The sequence below is a fragment of the Chiloscyllium plagiosum genome, chromosome 17, assembly GCF_004010195.1.
Source record: "Chiloscyllium plagiosum isolate BGI_BamShark_2017 chromosome 17, ASM401019v2, whole genome shotgun sequence".
Classification (NCBI taxonomy): Eukaryota; Metazoa; Chordata; class Chondrichthyes; order Orectolobiformes; family Hemiscylliidae; genus Chiloscyllium; species Chiloscyllium plagiosum.
Genome location: NC_057726.1, coordinates 22,623,225 through 22,631,301, shown reverse-complemented (window position 1 = coordinate 22,631,301; position 8,077 = coordinate 22,623,225). Strand labels below are relative to the sequence as shown.

At 42.7% G+C, this 8,077-nt stretch overlaps 1 non-coding gene across 1 annotated transcript; it reads left to right on the top strand.

The window, feature by feature from the left end:
- The first annotated feature begins 1,137 nt into the window (after window positions 1-1,137).
- On the top strand, window positions 1,138-1,209 carry trnae-uuc. Its single transcript has one exon. It is a non-coding gene; the product is annotated as a tRNA-Glu (tRNA).
- The last annotated feature ends 6,868 nt before the right edge of the window (window positions 1,210-8,077 follow it).

Below are 8,077 nucleotides of genomic sequence, written 5' to 3'. Positions count from 1 at the left end.
CCATAATTGCCTTTCCCCCAGCTGAACTCCTGCCCTCCAGTGTATACCTATCCCTTTCCATTGCTAAAGTAAACTTAGCCAAATTGTGATCACTCTTACCAAAGTGATAACCTAACTCTAAATCTAACACCTGGCCCATTCATTACCCAGTGTCAAATCCAGTGTGGCCTTGCCTCTTGTTGGCCTATCTACATACTGTGTCAGGAAACCGTCCTACACACATTGGACAAAAACTGACCCATCTTAGGTACTTTCCAGTCAATATTAGGAAAGTTAAAGTCCCTCATAACAACTACCCTATTACTTTCATTGCTATCCAGAGTCATCTTTGCAATCTTTTCTCCTACATCTCTGGAACTTTTCGGAGATCTATAGAAAATTCCCAAAAGGGTGACATTTCTTTTCCTGTTTCTAACCTCAGCCATACTACCTCAATAGACGAGTCCTCATCAAATGGTTCTGCCACTGTAATACTGACCTTGACTAACAAGGCCACACCTTCCCCTCTTTTACTACCTTTCCTGTTCTCACTGAAACATCTAAACCCTGGAACCTGCAACAACCATTCCTGTCCCTGCTCTATCCATGTCTCTGAAATGGCCACAACATCGAAGCCCCAGGTATAAATCCATGCTGCAAGTTCACCCACCTTAATTTGAATGCTTCTGGTGTTGAAGTAGATACACTTCAAACCACCTTCCTGTCTGCTGGTACACTCCTGTGACCTTGAAACCTTATTCATGATCTCACTATTCTCAACCTGAAGCTACAATTCCAGTTCCCATCCCCTGTTGAATTAGTTTAAATCCTCCAAAAGAGCAATAGCAAACCCCCCGCTCCCCACCACCCAGAATATTGGTACCCCTCTGGTTCAGGTACAGACCATCCCACTTGTAGAAGTCTCACCTGCCCCAGAATGAGCCCCAATTATTCATGCCCTCCTACCTGCACCATCCCTGTAGCTATGTGTTCAACTGCTCTCTCTTTGTGGGCAGCATGGTAGCTCAGTGGTTAGCACTGCTGCCTCAAAGTGCCAAGGACCCGGTTCGATTCCATCCTCGGGCGATTGTCTGTGTGGAGTTTGCACATTCTCTCTGTGTATGTGAAGGTTTCCTCTGGGCGCTCAGGTTTCCTCCCACCCTGGTGGTCTAGTGGTTAGGATTCAGCGCTTTCACCGCCGCGGCCTGGGTTCGATTCCCGGTCAGGGAACAGCTGGTTTGTTGGTGCGGCACAGTGGCTCAGTGGTTAGCACTGCTGCCTCGCAGTGCCAGGGACCCAGGTTCGATTCCAGCCTCGGGCGATTGTCTGTGTGGACTTTGCACATTCTCCCTGTGTATGTGCAGGTTTCTTCTGTGTGCTCCGGTTTCCTCCCACAGTCACAAAGATGTGCAGGTCAGGTGGATTGGCCATGCTAAATTGCCCATAGCATTAGGTGCATTAGTCAGAGGGGAAATGGGTCTGGGTGGGTTAATTTTCAGAGTGTTGGTGTGCACTTGTTGGGCCAAATGGCCCGTTTCCACACTGTAGGGAGTCTAATCTCTCCCTATCCCTTGCCTTGCTGGCACAGGTAACAACCCAGAGACAACTCTGTTTGTTCTAGCTCTAAGCTTTCACCTTAGCTTCTTGAATTTCTGCTTTACATCCCCATCCCTTTTCCTACCGATGCCATTGGTGCTTATGTGGACCACGAGTTGAGGCTACTCTCCTCCCCCTTAAGGATCCCGAAAACACAATCTGCGGCATCACGGAACCTGGCACCTGGGAGGCAACGCACCAACTGTGAGTCCTTCTCGTTCCCACAGAATCTCCTATCTGTTCCCCTAACTATGGAGTTCCCAGTAAGTAATACTGTACCCCTTCCCTTCTGAGCAACAGGGACAGAATCTGTGCCAGAGACCTGTACCCCATGACTTACCCCTGGTAAGTCATTCCCCCCCCCCCTCAAAAGTATCCAAAACGTGTTATTGAGGGGAACGACCACAGGGTTTCCCTGCACTACTTGACGGTTCCCTTTCCGTCCCCTTACCTCCCTGTAACTCCTCTCAATTACCCCCTCAGCCTCCCGAATGATCCAAAGTTCATCCAGCTCTAGCTCCAGTTTGCTAACCCGGTGTCCGAGGAGCTGGAATTGGGTGCACTTCCCGCAGATGAAGTCAGCAGAAACACTAATGGTGACCATTACCTCCCACGTTTTACAGAAGGAGCATTCAACTGCCCTGACATCCATTCCCATTGTTCTGAATTCTCAAAGAGACTATTGAAAAAAAACTGGTAACCTTACCAAATCAGCACACAGAACCTTTTGTTTTTGGTCAGATGAGGAGGATGAGTGGGAGACACTACCTAAGTAGCATTTCGGGTAAAGCAACCACCCAAATACATAACCTCACTTACTCAGCCATCCCATGTCTGCTCCTGCTCAGCATGCGCTCCGCCTATTCATGAGGTAAGCTTTTTATAGGATTTACTTACCCTCCCAGCGGCCCCTTGGTTCTCACTCTCACCGGTCCCACTGCAAAAATGCAGACTGCCAATTGATGAGGTAAATTGGATTTATTTACCTTCGTGGCAGCCCCCTGGTCCTCGGTCTCACTGCTCTGACTGCAAAAATGGAGTTTGGGTCCAGCTGCCAGGGGAAAAGGAAGGTCTGGAGCTGGTGATGAGGGGGAGAACAGGAGTGGAGAAAAAGGGGAGTGGGCAAAGGGATGAATGAAAGTGGAGTTAGGGTGGGAGTATCCACCAGGAAAGGACAGGGATGATGTGTACTGAAGGGGGCCGAGTGGGGGGAATGGTGTTTGTCTGGGGGAGGGGGTGAAGTGGGGGAAGTGGAGGTTGGGACAGTATCGGATCAGATCCAGAGGAGGCATAGTTGTGGAGTGTGTGAGCTTAAGTATGTTCTCAGTTGAATAGTAGCTCAGGAGTTAGACTGAGTTTTCAATCATCCAACTTTTCTTGTGTTAAAATTTATTTAATTTCAACCAAAAGCTGCAAATTCTCTGATTTTGCATACTTTTCGAAGGTTCCGGGCATAGGGGAATTGATCAGTGGAATCTTCAAGAGCTGGGCAATTCCTTCAAAATCTGCAACAATGTGTTTTCTGCAGGGCCTCTCAGCAAAGTTTCCATCGACACTGGAATAATAACTGTCTGGCCATTGGAAAATCTGGACCATTATCTTTAATGGTTTTTCCAGTGTCAATGGTTTTTCCAGTTGCTGTTTCACTCAGCAACCATGTTGGAGTGCTTTCTCTGGGCTAAATGCCCTTCAAAATTGCAACAGCTTTGTAAATCTCCTTCTGGATTCACCAATGAGCAAAGCATATACATAAACATTACACACCTTGGGCAAACTGAATGTTCCATCTTTTTCTCAAGCATAAATTGAGTTTCAGGAAAGTTGGGTTTTGTAGGGCCAAATTAGCATGCATAACTTAATCTTTGGAAAATTAATTTGAAAAGATTTCCAGCAAAGCCAATTTACATTTTTTATTTGACTGATTTTGGGAATTTACCAATATTTTTACTTTATATGAACTGATCTCAAAATATAATGGCAATAGCAAATTATTATTTCTTGATTGGGATTGATTACTTCCAGGCCTACATACTTTCAAACTCTGAGGAGCTTTTGTTTCTAATGTTGTTGGCTCACATCAGAACCAGATGCTGCAGAGTTATAATACTATTGGGGATATAGGGAAATGTAATTTTCTTTCAGGAAATTTAAGAGTAAAAAGCAGCTTCAGATCCAACAGTTTGCTGGTGCTCCCATGGACCACTAATAACTAATGGAATATTGTTTGTTTGCAGTCCAAACATTATTCTCCAGATTTACGAGAAACAGAAGATTAGATATGTGTTAATCGCAATGGATTGCCAAATATGTAAAGATAATATGTGTCATTTCACCTATACATTTTGACTTTAATGTCAATCAAGAAATGTATCTAACTCAGCCTTAAAAATGGTCATAGAGTCATAGAGATGTACAGCATGGAAACAGACCCTTCAGTCCAACCCGTCCATGCTGACCAGATATCCCAACCCAATCTAGTCCCACCTGCCAGCACTTGGCCCATATCTCTCTATTCATATTCCTATTCATATATCCATCCAAATGCCTCTTAAATGTTGCAATTGTACCAGCCTCCATCACTTCCTCTGGCAGTTCATTCCATACCCTTACCACCCTCTGTGTGAAAAAGTTGCCCTTTAGGTCTCTTCTATATCTTTCCCCTCTCACCCTAAACCTATGCCCTCTAGTTCTGGACTCCTTGAACCCAGGGAAAAGACTTTGCCTATTTACCCTATCCATGCCCCTCATAATTTTGTAAACTCTATAAGGTCACCCCTCAGCCTCCGACGCTCCAGTTAGTGACTCTGAAGAGAATTCCACAGATTGCAACTAACTGAGAGAAACAATGTATTCCCATCTCTATCTGAAATGGGTGCCCTTTACCTTTAAACGGGGTTCCTTCGATTTAGTTTCTCCCAAAATGAGCAACATTCTCTCAGCAGCCAACCTGTCAAGACCCCTTAATAAGACTAGATCTCATTCTTGCAAGATAGTTCCACCTGATAATGTACAGTATTTCCAACAGTTTAACAAGAACCCCGGGATCCTATGGTGCAGTGGTAGTCTCCCTGCCTCTGAGCCAGGAGGTTTGGGTTCAAGACATCTCTGAACAGGTTGTTAGGAAAATATCTTAAACAAGAACCCTGGACTCATACAGTCATGGAGTTAGACAGCATGGAAATAATTCCTTGGGTTCAATTTGACCATACTGACAGATATCCAATCTATCCAGATTGCCCGAAATGTCGATTTTCCTGCTCCTCTGATGCAGCCTGACCTTCTGTGATTTTTCAGCACCACACTCTTGACTCTAATCTCCAGCATTTGCAATCCTCACTTCCACCACACTGACAGATATCCGAATCTGACCTGGTCCCATTTGCTAGCATATGTCCCATATCCCTCTAATTCCTTCCTACTCATCCAGATGCCTTTTAAATGTTGTAAATGTTCCTGCTCCCACCACTTCCTCTGGCAGCTCATTCCATATACACACCACTCCCTGCGTGAAATAGCTGCTCCTCGGCTCCCTTTTAAATCTTTTTCCTCTCACTTTAAACCTGTGCCCTCTAGTTTTGGACTCCCCTACACTAGGGAAAAATACCTTGACTATTCACCCTGTTCGTTCCCCTCATGATTTTATAAAGCTCTATAAGGTCTCCCACACACCAGGGATAAAAGCCCCAGCCTATTCAGCCTCTCCCTATAGCTCAACTCTCCCTTTCAAGTTTAACAACATCTTTCCTAAAGCAGGGGGGCCAGAACTGAATGCAGTATTCCAAAAGTGGCCGAACCAATGTCCTGTACAGCCACAACATGACTCAAAGAAAACTTTTTAGTCACCATTTAGTGAATCAGTTGAGTGGCAATTAATGTGTTTGGAACCTGCACGTGGTTAATAAATCTTAATATCTAATTCCTATTGTGAGATTTTGAAAAAAAAATTTAAATGTACATTCTGAGCTTTTCAATTGTAGACGAACCACAGAGTTGGCAGCTTCACACACAGCCTATTTAATTTTCCAGTCTGTTTCCATCCACCAATACTACGACATGGTTTAGAAGCCAAGTATTATATAATGAGCTATGCAACATTACCACAGCCAGTATATTTTCTCCAAGCGAAGTTCAGAACATTGCTTAGGGCAGCTGCTGCCCACACGCAGTGGGGAAAGACCACCATCTAGGGTCTTTCTGTCAAACCTAAGTGGGGGTCCATTCAATTATCAGACCCTCTTAGTGCCTCATATGCAACTAAATATGGGTTCATACAAGCCTTTGGTTTGTTTGTTGGATAGAGTCAAACTCCAAAGTTGGCTAGTTTCCTCATATGCTACTGTATAGAACTGAACTGCATTTGCGACTATATATATTTACTGCATACAAATATAAAGATATTATTTACAAATAAAGTATATTTTTGAAATTAAAACACAATTGCTTCACTTGCATCAAATACTGTCTAACTCATTCAGTTGAAGCCCAGACAGTAATGTGTTGTGTTTTCTAATCCTTTGTACAAAAAGACTGGACGTGAAAGGATGGTGTTGGCTTTAAACAACTTGGTGTTTACACTCTGGTTATGAAATAACAGGGGAGACATTGTTTTGCTGACAAAGTTTGGGTAAAGGGCTTCAATAACTCTTTAGATGCCATAGTAAAAGGGTTTTAATACATTAATGCTCATTCACAGAGCACTGGTATCATAATTTTGTTGAAAAATTGTCACAACAGGTTACAAAGACTTCTTTGTTTTTGAATGGAAAGAATAATCATGGTGTATATAGTTATTAAAAAAAACAAAGTACATCTTTGACCAACTAAGTTCGGTCTTTAAAACTGCTCCAACATTCAACATGATCATAGCTGATCTTTTGGATTAACGCCATCTTCCCGTTGTCTTTCCATATCCCCCTTGATGACTTTAAAATCTAAAAATGTATCTATCTCTTTCCTGAATATATTTGGTGATATAATCTCCACAGTTTGGGTGTAGGTTTGCTCGCTGAGCTGTAGGTTTGATATCCAGACGTTTCATTACCTGGCTAGGTAACATCATCAGTGGAGACCTCCAAGTGAAGCGAAGCTGTTGTCTCCTGCTTTTTATTTATAAATAGACCTCAACCTGAGCTACAAACCTTCACAAACCTTGCAAAAATCTCCACAGCCTTCTATGGTAGAGAATTCCACAGGTTGACTACCCTTTGAGTGAAGAAATATTTCCTCATCTCAGTTGTAAATGATCTACCCCATGTCCTAAGATTGTGAGCCCTGGTTCTAGAATCCCCAACCAGGAAAAACATGCTCCCTAGTCTGTCTGGTCTTGTTAGCATTTTATACATTTCAATCAGATCCCCTGTCATCCTTCTAAACTTTAATGAATATAGGCCCAGTTGAACCAATCTCTCCTCATAGGTCAGTCCTATCACTCCCAGTATCAGTCTACTGAACCTTTATTGTAGTCTCTCTACAGCAAGTATTGCTTTCTGAGGTAGCGTGACCAAAATTGCACACAATATTCCAGGTGTGATCTCACCAAGTCCCTACATAACTGCAAAAAGCCATCCTTAGTTCTGAACATTGATTCTCTTGCAATGAAGGCCAATGTACTATTTGTCTTCTGAATTGTTTACTGGATCTGGCTGTTCACTTTCATTGACAAGTGTGCAAGGACACCAGATTGCTTTGTACATCCACTTTTCCAATATATCACCATTTAAATATTATACTGGCAATAGCTTTTATACATTGAAGTGCCACAACTGTATTGCAGCTGCCTTGCATTTGCCACTCACTCAACATGTCCAACACACTTTGAAGCATTCATGCATCCTTCTCACAATTCACAATCCCACCCTGTTTTATGTCATTAGCAAACTTCGAAATGTTGCATTTGGTTCCGTATCCCTTGATTAAAGGCAAGTCATTTCTGAAAGATCTTAGATTTGAATCACAAAGTCTAGTTGTGTTGCCTCCACACTAACATCATTTTTCAGTGATGAAAAGGCACAGCTGTCTGCTCAGATAAAAGTTTCATCATGAAAATGCGTAAGTATGAAGAGACATGGCTTGAGGAAAGCAATGTTTGGAAAATGTGAATGCTGGATGTCCAGTTATAATGGTGTATGGATTGGTTAGAATTTAACTGATAAATCTATCAATATTATGTGTTGCCAGCTAAATCCACACCTTTTTAATCATGTATAATTATGCAGCTTCCTCTCACTTTAGACTGATAACAGTCAATGTAGCTATAAACATAAAACAGGCTTCAAAATACTTTTACCAGCACCAATGTATTCTGTGATTACCAAACTCTTAGTTTCCTTAATCCCTCATTTTAAATCAAGATAGGTCAAGCAAGCACTCCCCATGAAGTTGTCTGTTTGTAGCCTGAATGATTTTTCAACATGATTTTCTAAACCACGATAAGGACACCTCTCATTTCAATATCATTGATTGGGTGCCCATTCAGATTAGATTACTTACAGTGTGGAAACAG